Here is a 14,907-nt window from a genome sequence, read left to right on the forward strand (position 1 = left end):
AGGCGAGTCTGGGGACCCCCGTTCCCAGAACACCGACAGACCCATCATCCTCCCACCCCCTACCCCCGTCGTCGATGTCCTTGTCCTCCTCGTCACTCTCACCGGAAGAGAAGCTTTCTCCATCGGTCGAGCTCTCGGCATAGCACCCTAGCCTACGTCCCGAGCGCCCAAAGACCTTGACGGAGAGCAGGTTGCTCTCAGCTAGCTTGAAATAGAGGACGTGCCCATCCATCAAGAAATGGGCACGTGCGAAAGTCTTCCAGCCCCGACAGAGAAGCATCAGGTGAGGGACGGGGAACCCTGTGTTCAGCCACATGTCGCCATGGCAACACCCCTATATGTGAAGCCTTAGCCTCGGTGGCTGGTCGATCTCCAGCACCCTCGCAAACGCTTCGGGAAGACGAAGACGACTGCACGGCGGCCCGCGCAGTCGCAGCATGAACTCTAACGTCGTATCCCCGGCATGGACGCTCAATGAAGCAGGAGGAGACGACGGAGGAGATGGAGACAGGGATGATGACGACGCGGGTGTCCCCCATCCACGCCCGCCTCTGCCTCGACCACCTCGCCGACCATGGGCCCGACCGGCGCCTCTGCCACTAGCGTGGCCTTCATCTTGGACGTTCGGTTCTTCTTTGACCGCCGCCACCCTCTGACGGGAGGAATACATGGTCGCCTCCACAGGGGCACGGCCCCGACCACACCCTCTCGCCATGACGAAGAGAGGAAAAGAGATTAGATTGAGAGGAGATGGGTGCGAGAAGGCACTGTCCCTCTCCTCTTATATAGAGGGACGAGGCCGAACGAGCTTGAACACGACCGCCCCAGTCGACCAATCCAGCCGCCGGAGGCACAATGGGACGGGGCCGACCCACTGCCCCAATTAGCAGTGCCCGTCCCCTTGCCCCGACATTAAAGCCCACACCCTCTGTATCCGCCGCCCGCCCTTCCCGATGCATGGAGGACAAGTGGCGGGCGAGCCAAGACTCAGATGGCAAGTGGAGCGGTTGTTTTGCGCCCCGTGATCGTAAAGCGCGGGTGCCATGATGGCCTCGACCCAAGTCTACTTAGTAAATGAGCCGCGCCTATGCAGTGTCCTCTATTTTTGTGAGGAGAACGCAAACCGCCTCTTTACTACTGAAACCGCGGAGTGACGCAAGCATGCTGAGGTCACGTCACGCACGACCCCCGCGTCACGCATTCAACACGGGTCATGGGGAAGTGCGACGGGCGAGGGAGTTACATCAGTAAAACTCGGCCCCGCATGCCCGCGCACCGTTTTGGGCCTAGCCCAACAACGCGTCGCGCTTATGTATGGCCCAGGACCGGGGGCTCCTGTCGGTGCACAAAAGTGGGGGCTCTCTTTTGTACCCCTTTACTTGTGCGCGGGCAGTTAGAGTCGCGCCTGCGGCCACACTTAGCAGGCCAGAGGAAGGAAGCAGAAGTGCAAACACAACCAGAACAACACCAAGCCAGAAACTCGAAGAGCAGGAGGGCGATGTGGACTCCTACGGCAAGGCACTTGACGGGCTGGCCTCCGCAGCACCAGCAAGAGCCTTGCCGGGGCAACTTGCCCGACACCAGCAGAGTCGCCACCCTTGAGCCCAATGGTTCCAACACCATCGACCACTTTGGAACCGAGGCTTGGGAGGCACCTCCATGGTGGCATGCCAATCTTTGTGAAGACCGAGAGCCTACAAGACTAGATGATGACAAAAAGAGAAGACAATCGAAAGACTCCTTGCCGAGGATGCCCACGAGGCCCCGGCAAGGCTCCCTGCCAAAGACGCTCACAAGGCCCCGGCAAGACTCTTTCTAGGGGCGCTCACAAGACCCCGGCAAGATCCTTGCCGGGAATATATGCGGGACCACGGCAAGACCTTGTCGTCCCATCACCGCCCCAGCTCAGTGGCCAACCCACCAACTGAAGCAGGTACCCACGTCGCAGTACGTGGATACTAATCCAACCAGCTAAGCACCAGCGTGGCGGCATGCAGATCTTCATGGATACCCTACCACCACGCCAACTCAGCAGCCTGCCAGCCTACGTGGCGATGCATGCCTCGTTGGCCTGGACGCGTGTCGGAGTAGGGTGGAGCAGCGATGGACGGGATGGGCCTTGTTACTGCCCCGATAAAGCAAGTGGACACCTAAGTAGTGCGTTTAATGCACTTTGTCCTGTGATGACAGGCGATAAGCTTGTACATTGTATACCTTTCCACCTCCTGTGTGTCGCTGTGCCAGCCCCTTTTGGCTATAAAAGGAGGCCCGCGACATACTGGGAGGGGATTCGGATCTTTTGGACAACGCACACTTCGTAGCTATTTAAAGAGCTCAAGAACACTCAAATATACACCAAAGCAGGACTAGGGTATTAGGCATCCTTGCCGCCAGAACCTGGGTAAACAATCCTCGTGCTGGCTTCTAGACCTGCTCTTTGATAACCCCGTGCCCGCCAACCGTAGCAAAAAAGGACCCCGGCGGTCCCATAGGTGTCGTTTCCCCCGACAAGGATCAAGTCAAGGAAGTCTCTTGTGCCAATCTTTGGCGCCGGGAGACATCATCAACATCTATCAGGTTCCTAATCACAAATCTCATCTCCTTGCAATTTACATTATTTGCCATTTTCCTCTTGTTTTCATCTTCCCCACTTTACAAAATTTATCATTTTATACGCCCTCTTTTTCGTTCGCCATTTTCTTGTCAAATCTATCTCTTTGCTTATGTTTTGTTTGCGTACTTATGATGTCTCAAGAAAATAACAAATTGTGTGATTTTTCCAATACCAACAATAATGATTTTATTAGCACTCTGATTGCTCCTCCGGCCACTAGTGCGGAATCTTGTGATATTAATGCCGCTTTGTTGAATCTTGTTATGACAGATCGATTTTCCGGTACTCCTAATGAGGATGCCGTGTCCCATCTAAACACATTACTAGAATTATGTGATATGCAAAAGAAAAAAGATGTGAACAATGATATTGTGAAGTTGAACTTGTTTCCTTTCGCTTTGCGAGGTCGTGCAAAAAATTGGTCTTCTTCTTTGCCTCGCAAAAGTATCGATTTTTGGGATAAGTGCAAAGACACTTTTATTACTAAGTATTTTCCGCCCACAAAAATTATTTTCCTTAGAAACCAAATCATAAATTTTAGGCAACCTGAGCATCAACATGTTTCACAATCTTGGGAAAGAATGAAATTGATGCTAAGAAATTGTCCTAGTCATGGTTTAAATCTTTGGATGATCATACAATTTTTTTTTTGCGGGATTGAATTTTGTTTCTAGAAATCCTTTAGATTCTGCCATGGGTGGTAATTTTTTGGAGATTACTTTGGGTGAAGCTACTAAATTACTTGATAATATTATGGCAAATTATTAGCAATGGAATACCCAAAGATCAGCTACTAGGAAAAATGTTAATTCGGCTGAAGAAATTAGTACTTTGAGTGAAAAAGTTGATGCTCTTATGAAATTAGTTGCTAGTAAAAGTGCTCCTATTGATCTTAATAATGTGCCTTCGTTTACTTTGATTGAGCAAAATAGTGATCCCGTAGATGTGAATTTTGTCTCACGAAATTTTGTTAATAATAGTGCTTATAGAGGTAATTTTAATCCTAGGCCTTTTCCTGGAAATTCCTCTAATAATTATGGTAATTCTTATATAATTCTTCATACAATAAGATCTGATCTTGAGAGTAATATTAAATAATTTATCAATGCTCAAAAAGTTTTCAACAATACGATAGAAGAAAAATTGAATAAGAGTGATGATATGTCTAGAAGCATTTATAGGATTTCCCATGATGTAGAAAATCTCAAGATTAAAATTTTTCCACCTAAGGTTGATATCAATGAATGAATTAAAGCTTTATATATTTCTATGGATGAAAGTGAGAAAAGAACCGTTATGCTTAGAGCTAAAAGAGATTTTTTTTAGAAAGAGCGTTTTCTACCGATTGCTTTCATAAAAATGATGAAGATCTTAAAATGATTGGTGTTTATTGTAATGATTCCTTGTTTAGTATGATTAAAATTGATGATTAAGGGACTGAATAAGAGTCGACTTTAGCTATAAGGCGTCTCAATATTTCAGAGGGTGAAAATCTTGTTGAAAAAATTGATATAAGTGGGTTTGGAGAGGTCAAAACTTTAACTAGTGATGTGCCCACTCGTTTGGATTACAAAGATTTTAATTGTGATAATTTCTCTTTGATTGAATGTATTTATTTTTTGCAGTCCATGATAAATCACCTCATGCCTATCAAAAAAATAAATCTTTTACTAAACATATCGTAGATGCCATGATGAAAGCTTTGGAAGAAAAGTTGGAATTAGAGATTTCAATTCCTAGAAAATTATATGATGAGTGGGAACCGACCATGAAGTCAAGATTAAAAATTATGAGTGTTTTTCTTTATGTGATTTCAGTGCTAGTGTTTCCACAATTCCGAAATCTCTTTCTGACGTGCCTGGTCTTACTGATATTGAAGAATGTTCTCTTAATTTGCATTTGGCGGATTCTACTATTAAAAACCTAGGGGAAGAATTAATGATCTTCTTATTCTTGAAAATAGGAATTATGTGCCCATAGATTTTATTGTTCTTAATATTGATTGCAATCCGTCTTGTCCCATTATACTTGGTAGACCGTTTTTACAAACTATAGGTGTCGTGATTGATATGAAAGAAGGGAATATTAAATTTGAGTTTCCACTAAGAAAGGGTATGGAACACTTCCCTAGAACAAGAATCAACCCACCATATGAATCCATGATGAGGGCATCCTATGGGGCGAAAACTAAATATGACAATACTTGAACATATGCATTATGCCTACCTAGGGGCATAAAATGATAGTGCTTGTTGGGAGGCAACACAATGAATGAAATTTATTTTTTCCCTTTTCTTTCTGTTCTTGAGTGTTGGCTCAATTATGCTACTGTTAGTATTGTGTTTTTATGTTTTCATTAGTGTTTGTTCCAAGTAAAGCCTTTGGGATGATGTTACAGTAACTCTTGCGCCTAGTAATAGAATTGCTTAAATTTACAGAAGCGTGATAAAATTCAGAATTTTTAAACAAGATTGATATACAAATATCCTACTTTGTCCTAATTTTTTAGAATTTTTGAAGATACAGAAGTATAGGAAGTTTCCAGATTACTAAGATTATTCAGTTTTTGACAGATTCTGTTTTCTTTGCATTGTATGCTTACTTTGATGAATCTATGGATTGTATCTGGGGGTATAAGCCATGGTAAAGTTAGAATACAGTAGATATAATGCAAAAATAAAATATGAATGGGTTTGCAATAGTACATAGAGTGGTGATTTTCCTTATTATACTAATGGATCTCATGAAGGTTTTGTTAAGTTTTGTGTGATTGAAGCTTTCAAGTTTTGGGTGAGATCACAATGGATGAAGAAATAAGGAGTGAAAAGAGCCTAAGCTTGGGGATGCCCATGGCACCCCAAGTTAATATTCAAGGATAACCAAGCAACTAAGCTTGGGGATGCCCCAGAAGGCATCCCCTCTTTCTTCTAACGACCATCGATAATTTTACTTGGAGCTATATTTTTAGTTGTCCCATATCATGGGTTTTGCTTGGAGCATCTTGTATTATATGATTCTTTGCTTGTTTTTATTCTTAGTTTGTTTCATCTATCCTTGCCGGACACACCTATTTGAGAGAGCCAAAATTATGCTATGTTTTAATAGAATTGCTCTATGTGCTTCACTTAAAAATTTTGAGCTATGGATTTGCTCTTGTGCTTCATTTAGATTTATTTGAGAGTTAGTAAAATTTTTAAAGAAATTCTCTCATGCTTCACTTATATTATTTTGAGAGATGAAATTTTTTTATGCTCATTTTCTTCACTTAAATTTGTTTGAGCCTATCAAAAGCAATTGCAACATATGGAACTAGTCTCACAATGATAGATATTAAAGAGGGATATAATAAAAAGTTTCATGAAGATCATTGGACAAAAGAAACTTGATTCTTTGTAATAATTTTGAGATATGATGATAGTGATATGTGAGTCATGTTGGTGAGTAATTATACTTTAGTAAGAATATTGGTGTTAAGGTTTGTGATTCCCTATGCAAGCACGAAAGTCAATAGTTATGCAATGAAATTACATCCTACTTGTGGTGCATTATTCGGTGTTAGTTATGCTTAATGCTTGTTTATGTGAATTTTTGTTTCTTGGTTGGATGCTTCTCAATATATTTGCTAGCCTTCATTTGTACTAACTAGAAATACTACTTGTGCATCCACAATCCTTAAACCCAGTTTTGCCATATGAGTCCACCATACCTATCTATATGCGGTATTTCCGTGCCGTTCTAAGTAAATTTGTATGTGCCACCTCTAATTTTTCAAAATGAATTTCCTTTTTGTGTGCTCGTACTGCTCATGAAGTGGCAGGGGGTGGCCAATATTTTCCATGCTAGATGTATTATTCTCAAAATTAGTGTTTATTCACTTTCCATTCCACGAGAGTACGGCGGTAATAGGGATGCTTGGTCCTGAAATAAAAAAGAAATTTAATTTATGTTGTCAAATAATAAATTCCTTGGAAATTGTTGGTATGGATGGTACCTGTGGTTACGGCTAGCCATGTGCTACCTCTTGAGCATGCGTTGGTTTTCCCTTGAAGAGGACAAGGTGATGTAGCAAAGTAGCGTAAGTATTTCCCTTAGTTTTTGAGAACCAAGATATCAATCCAGTAGGAGACTACACGCAAATCGCCTAGTACCTGCACAAACAAATAAGAACCTTGCAACCAACGCGATAAAGGGGTTGTCAATCCCTTCACGGCCACTTGCAAAAGTGAGATCTGATAAAGATAATAAGATAAATATTTTTGGTATTTTTGTGGTATAGATTGGAAAATAAAAATTGAAAAATAAATAGTAAACTAGGATTGTTGATTGGAAACTTATATGTAAAGTAGACCCGGGGGCCATAGGTTTTACTAGTGGCTTCTCTCAAGATAGCATGTGTTACGGTCGGTGAACAAATTACTACCGAGCAATTGATAGAAAAGCGCATAGTTATGATGATATCTAAGGAAATGATCATGAATATAGGCATCACATCTGTGGCAAGTAGACCGAAATGATTCTGCATCTACTACTATTATTCCACACATCGACCACTATCCAGCAAGCATCTAGAGTATTAAGCTCATAAGAATGGAGTAACACTTTAGGTAAGAGGACATGATGTAGAGGGATAAACTCAAGCAATCTGATATAAACCCTGTCTTTTTATCCTCAATGGTAACAATACAATATGTGCCTTGCTGCCCCTGCTGTCACTAGGAAAGGACACTGCAAGATTGAACCCAAAGCTAAGAACTTCTCCCATTGCAAGAAAGATCAATCTAGTAGGCCAAACTAAACTGATAATTCGAAGAGACTTGCAAAGATATCAAATCATGCATATAAAAATTCAGAGAAGAATCAAATAATATTCATAGATAATCAAGTTCATAAACCCACAATTCATCGGATCTCGGCAAACACACCGCAAAAAGAGTTACATTGAATAGATCTCCAAGAAGATCCAGGAGAACTTTGTATTGAGATCCAAAGAGAGAGAAGAAGCCATCTAGCTAATAACTATGGACCCGAAGGTCAGTGGTAAACTACTCACACATCATCGGAGAGGGTATGGTGTTGATGTAGAAGCCCTCCGTGATCGAATCCCCCCCCCATCGGAGCACCGGAAAAGGCCCCAAGATGGGATCTCATGGGTACAGAAGGTTGTGGCGGTGGAAAAGGTGTTTCGTTGCTCTCCCCGAAGGTTTTAGGGTATAAGAGTATATATAGGCGAAAGAAGTAGGTCGGTGGAGCTGCGAGGAGCCCACGAGGGTGGGGGATGCGCCTGGCCCCCTTGGGCGTGCCCTCCTACCTCGTGGCCGCCTCGCTGCTTCCTTGACGTCCACTCCAAGTCTCCTGGATCATGTTTGTTCCAAAAAAGATCCTCACGAAGGTTTCGTTCTGTTTGGAATCCGTTTGATATTCCTTTTCTGCGAAACACTGAAATAGGCAAAAAACAGCAATTTGCACTGGGCTTTCGGTTAATAGGTTAGTCCCAAAAATAATATAAAAGTGCATAGTAAAGCCCATTAAACATCTAAAACAGATAATATAATAGCATGGAACAATCAAAAATTATAGATACGTTGGAGACGTATCAAGCATCCCCAAGCTTAATTCCTGGTCGTCCTCGAGTAAGTAAATGATAAAAACAGAATTTTTTATGTAGAATGCTTCCTAACATAATTTTCAATGTAATTCTCTTTATTTTTGCATGAATATTCAGATCCGAAAGAGTCAAGACAAAAGTTTAATATTGACATAAAAATAATAATACTTCAAGCATACTAACCAAGAAATTATGTCTTCTCAAAATAACATGGCCAAAGAAAGCTATCCCTACAAAATCATATAGTCTGGCTATGCTCTATCTTCATCACACAAAATATTTAAATCATGCACAACCCTGATGACAAGCCAAGCAGTTGTTTCATACTTTTGATGTTCTCAAACTTTTTCAATCTTCACGCAATACATGAGCGTGAGCCGTGGATATAGCACTATAGGTGGAATGGAATGCTGGTTGTGGAGAAGACAAAATGGAGAAGACAGCCTCATAGCAACTAGGCATATCAATGGGCTACGGAGATGCCCATCAACACATATCAATGTGAGTGAGTAGGGATTGCCATGCAACGGATGCACTAGAGCTATAAATGTATGAGAGCTCAACAAAAGAAACTAAGTGGGTGAGCATCCAACTTGCTTGCTCACGAAGACCTAGGGCATTTTGAGGAATCCCATCATTGGAATATACAAGCCAACTTCTATAATGAAAAATTCACACTAGTATATGAAAGTGACAACATAAGAGACTCTGTATCATGAAGATCATGGTGCTACTTTGAAGCACAAGTGTGGAAAAAGGATAGTAGCATTTCCCCTTCTCTCTTTTTCTATCATTTTTTATTTGGGCCTTTTTATGGCCTCTTTTTTCTCTCTTTTTTCGTTTGGAGTGTCATCCCGACTTGTGGGGGAATCATAGTCTCCATCATCCGTTCCTCACTGGGACAATGCTCTGATAATGATGAGCATCACACTTTTATTTACTTACAATTCAAGAATTACAACTCGATACTTGGAACAAAATATGACTCTACGTGAATGCCTCCGGTGGTGTACCAAGATGTGCAATGAATCAAGAGTGACATGTATGAAAAATTATGAATGGTGCCTTTGCCACAAATACGATGTCAACTACATGATCATGCAAAGAAATATGACAAGGATGAAGTGTGTCATAATAAACAGAACAGTGGAAAGTTGCATGGCAATATCTCTCGGAATGGCTATGGGAATGCCACAATAGGTAGGTATGGTGGCTGTTTTGAGGAAGGTATATGGTGGGTTTATGGTACCGGCGAAGGTTGCACGGTACTAGAGAGGCTAGCAATGGTGGAAGGGTGAAAGTGCGTATAATCCATGGACTCAACATTAGTCATAAAGAACTCACATACTTATTGCAAAAATCTATTAGTTATCTAAACAATGTACTACGCACATGCTCCTAGGGGGGTAGATTGGTAGGAAAAGACCATCGCTCGTCCCCGACCGCCACTCATAAGGAAGACAATCAATAAATATATCATGCTCCAGCTTCATCACATAATGGTTCACCATACGTGCATGCTACGGGAATCACAAACTTTAACACAAGTATCTCTCAAATTCACAACTACTCAACTAGCATGGCTCTAATATCACCATCTTCATATCTCAAAACAATCATAAAGAATCAAACTTCTCATAGTATTCAATGCACTTTATATGAAAGTTTTTTTATACCCATCTTGGATGCCTATCATATTAGGACTAGTTTTATAGCCAAATCAAATTACCATGCTGTTCTAAAAGACTCTCAGAATAATATAAGTGAAGCATGAGAGATCAATAATTTCTACAAAATAAAACCACCACCGTGGTCTAAAAAATATAAGTGAAGTGCTAGAGCAAAATTATCTAGCTCAAAATATATAAGTGAAGCACACAGATTATTCTAATAAATTCCAATTCATGTGTGTCTCTCCCAAAAGGTGTGTACAAGAAGGATGATTGTGGTAAACTAAAAAGCAAAGACTCAAATCATACAAGACTTCCAAGCAAAACACATATCTTGTGGTGAATAAAAATATAGCCTCAAGTAAAGTTACCGATAGACTAAGACGAAAGAGGTTATTCCTTCCGGGGCATCCCCAAGCTTAGGCTCTTGCCACTCCTTGTTCCAAAATCCATCAAATCTTTACCCAAAAACTTGAAAACTTCACAACACAAAATTCAACAAAAAAATCTCATGAGCTCCGTTAGTATAAGAAAACAAATCACCACTTGAGGTACTGTAGTGAACTCATTCTTTATTTATATTGGTGATAAACCTACAGTATTCCAACTTCTCTATGGTTCATACCCCCCGATACTAGCTATAGATTCATCAAAATAAGCAAACAACACACGAAAAACAGAATCTGTCAAAAACATAATAGTCTGTAGTAATCCGTAGGTTTCAAATACTTATGTAACACACAAAATTCTACCAAATTAGGACGACCTAAATAATTTGTATATTGATCTACTTCAGTTGGAACCAGTATTTTATCGCTCTCTGGTTGAAAACGAAAATTATTCTCGTGAGCGCATACTTTCTGTTTTTTTCAGCAAGATCAAACAACAATCATCCAAGAAGATCCTAATGGCTTTACTTGGCACAAACAGTAATTAAAACATAAAAACACAATCATAATAGAGGATAGATGATTTATTTATTACTAAATAGGAACAAAAAACAATAAATAAAAAATAAAATTGGGCTGCCTCCCAACAAGCGCTATCATTTAACGCCCCTAGCTAGGCATAAAAGCAAGAATAGATCTAGGTATTATCATCTTTGGTATGCAATCCATAAGTGGCTCTCATAATAGATTCATAAGGTAATTTAATTTTATTTCTAGTAAAGTATTCCACGCCCTTCCTTAATGGGAATTGGAATATAATATTTCCTTCTTTCATATCAATAATTGCACAAATCGTTCTAAGGAAAGGTCTACCAAGAATAATAGGACAAGTAGGATTGCAATCTATATCAAGAACAATAAAATCTACGGGCACATAATTCCTATTTGCAACAATAAGAACATCATTAATTCGTCCCATAGGTTTCTTAATGGTGGAATCTGCAAGATGCAATTTTAAAGAACAATCATCAAATTCACGGAAACCTAGCACATCACACAAAGTTTTGGGAATCGTGGAAACACTAGCACCCAAATCACATAAAGCATAGCATTCATGATCTTTAATATTTCTTTTAATAGTAGGTTCCCACTCATCATAAAGTTTTCTAGGGATAGAAACTTCTAATTCAAGTTTTTCTTCGTAAGATTGCAGTAAATCATCAACAATATGTTTAGTGAAAGCTTTGTTTTGATCATAAGCATGACGATAATTTAGCACGGATTACAACAAGGAAATACAATATATCAAAGAGCGATTATCATAATTAAATTTCTTGAAATCCAAAATAGTGGGTTCATTGCTATGTAAAGTTTTGACCTCTTCAGTCCCACTTTTACCAATTTTCGCATCAAGATCTAAAAACTCTGAATCATTGGGATGCGTTTTAACTAAGGTTGACTCATCTCCAGTCCCATCTTTATCAAGATTCATATTGGGAAACAGAGACTTAATAGCAGACACATCAATCACTTTTAGATCTTCATCATTATTATCAGCTAAACTAGAAGAACACGCTTTTTACAAAGCAATCATTTTTAGCACGCATCCTAGCGGTTCTTTCTTTGCACTCATCAATGGAAATTCTCATGGCTTTGAGAGACTCATTGATATCATGCTTAGGTGGAATAGATCTAAGTTTCAAAGAATCAACATCAAGAGATATTCTATCCACGTTCCTAGCCAACTCATCAATCTTAGGCAATTTTTCTTCAAGCAAAGCATTGAAATTCTTTTGAGAAATCATAAATTCTTTAACACTAGTCTCAAAATCAGAGGGCATCTTATTAAAATTTCCATAAGAGTTGTTGTAGGAATTACCATAATTATTAGAGGAATTACTAGGGAAATGTGACGCCCGGATAATTAAGCTACAGTACTCCCACGTTAACAATGCCACATCACCTCGGTTATTGTTGCTAATCTCGCATTAGTTCGAAAATGTTTCAAATTCAAAATTTAAAAGCAAGCAAACAATAAAAGTTTTTAAATATTAAAACTAAAATGTTCAATAAATAGTAGATAAATCAGAGGCTATGATAAAATTGTAAACAACATTATTGAAAGTTAATAAGTGACTTAGACAACCTCAAACGATGACTGAAAACATTATTTAATAACCTTTTTATTAATACAAAATAAATATGAAATGATATTTACCCCAAACTAGTTTTTGGTGATAGGATATATTGTGTTGTGATTTGTGGGCCAACTCTCATGTTTTACAAAACTCATTTGTTGCCCAAACAATTAGCTAAAACAAAAAACAAAAAAAATAAGAAAAAGTAAAACAAAACAAAAAAAGAGGAAATGAACCCCCCCATCTGGGCCTCGCCCCAGCAGGCCGATTGGCCGCTAGACCGGCCCAACCACCCCATGTATAACCCCAACCCTAACTGTGACCTAGCCCTACCCCCACCACCCGATCCCTCCTCCCTTGTCTCTCCCTCCTGATCTGGATCGGGAGGCGCACGTCGTCGTCCCCGTCGCACCTTGCAGCCCCGTCATCGCCGGTGCTCCACGTTGCCCACCTCGTCGGCGCCCGCCTCTCTGTCCCGTCCCGCACGACGCCCTCCCTCTCTCAACCCGAACAGGATCGGGATGGAACCGTGACCGCCGTGGCCTGCCTCGTCAACAACCACCTCGCCGTACTGCCTCCTCGACGATGTCGTCCCCGTCTACCTCCCCACGCCCCGCTGCCCGAAACCCTACGACCCGCCGTGAGCACGCGCCCCTCCTCTCTCTCCCCTGTCTCCCACACGCTCGCGCGCACGCCCTCGTCCTGCTTCGCCTGCCACCGGCCGCGCTCGCGGTCGCCATCCCCTGCTCACCCACCCCGCCGCGCACACCCATGCGCTCTGTTCCCCACCTAGCTGCTCGTCGCGCGCCCGCAGCCACAATCCGGCGGCCACCCCCCGGTCTTTCCCCGCGCCTGCCCACTTCCCCCATGCGCGCTCGCCATGCTCGGGCCTCGCCCACGCGCGCGTGGCCGCTGCCGACCGCTCGGCTTCCTCTCACTGCTGCTTTGCTCCGTTGCGCCGCTGCCTCTGCTTCTGCTGTCGCCGCTGCGACCAACCGCGCCCCCGCTCACCTTCTTGCGTGCCCGCCATTGAGCCACTATGGCCGTTCGCCGCGCCTGCCCCTGACCTCATTGGCCGCGCCCGCATCCAGTCACTGCGGCCGCCGCCCCAGCTCTCCGCCCGTGCCTCGCCCTTCGCGCTCCTGCACGCCCCCGCGCTGCTTCGTCCCGTTGCCGCTGGCGCTTCGCCGCCAGCTGGCGCGCGCTGACCCCCCTGCCCTGCACGGTTTCACCAAACGGGTGACGCCCGGATCCCTGAAGCTCGTAACCACGCGCCCGTTAAGGCCCTGGCCAATGACACGCGGGGTCCACCCGAAAATAGAAAAAATTAATTAAATTAAAAAATAATTAAATAAAATATCAATTAATTAATTAACTAAATAATTAGCTTAATTAATTATGTTTAAAAATAAACTAAGTATGATCAATTAACCTAATAAGTAATTAACCTAATTAAATATTGTTAACTAGCTAAACAGTCCCTGGCAGGTGGGACCCATCTGTCAGGTTGACCAGGTCAACTGCTGATGTCATGATGACATCATGCTGACGTCAGCATGCACTGTTCTGGATAATGTTCAATTAAATTAATTAAATAAATGCTAAAATTAATTTAAATCTTTTAAAAATTAATATAAAATAAACCGTAGCTCGGATGGAAAAACTTTGTACATGAAAGTAGCTCAGAACGACGAGACGAATTCGGATACGCAGCCCGTTCGTCCGCCACGCATCCCTAGCATAGCGAACACGCAACTTTCCCCTCCGGTTCATCTGTCCGAAAACGCAAAACATCGGGGATATTTTCCCGGATGTTTCCCCCCCTTCACCGGTACCACCTCATACCGTGTTAGGGCACCCCTAGCACCGCTATTTGTCATGTCATGCATCGTTGTGCTTCTGTTTGCATTATATTCACTGTTTCTTCCCCCTCTTATCTCCGATAGACTACAAGACCGACGCCGCTGCTACCCAGTTGACGACCCCTCTCTCTTGCTAGAGCAACCAGGCAAGCCCCCCTTGATCACTAGATACTGCCTACTCTTCTCTATACTGCTTGCATTAGAGTAGTGTAGCATGTTACTGCTTTCCGTTAATCCTATTCTGATGCATAGCCTGTCATTGTTGCTACAGTTGTTGATACCTTACCTGCAATCCTAAATGCTTAGTATAGGATGCTAGTTTATCATTAGTGGCCCTACACTCTTGTTTGTCTGCCATGCTATACTATCGGGCCGTGATCACTCAGGAGGTGATCACGGGTATATATTATATACTTTATATATGATAGTTGTGGTGACTAAAGTCGGGTCAGCTCGTTGAGTACCCGCAAGTGATTCCGGTGTTGGGGGCTGAAGGGGCAGGTGGCTCCATCCAGGTAGTGGTGGGCCTGAGCTCCCGACGGCCCCCGACTGTTACTTTGAGGCAGAGCGACAGGGCAGGTTGAGACCACCTAGGAGAGAGGTGGGCCTGGCCCTGGTCGGCGTCCGCA

The sequence above is a fragment of the Triticum aestivum genome, chromosome 1A (genome assembly GCF_018294505.1).
Source record: "Triticum aestivum cultivar Chinese Spring chromosome 1A, IWGSC CS RefSeq v2.1, whole genome shotgun sequence".
NCBI classification, from domain to species: Eukaryota; Viridiplantae; Streptophyta; class Magnoliopsida; order Poales; family Poaceae; genus Triticum; species Triticum aestivum.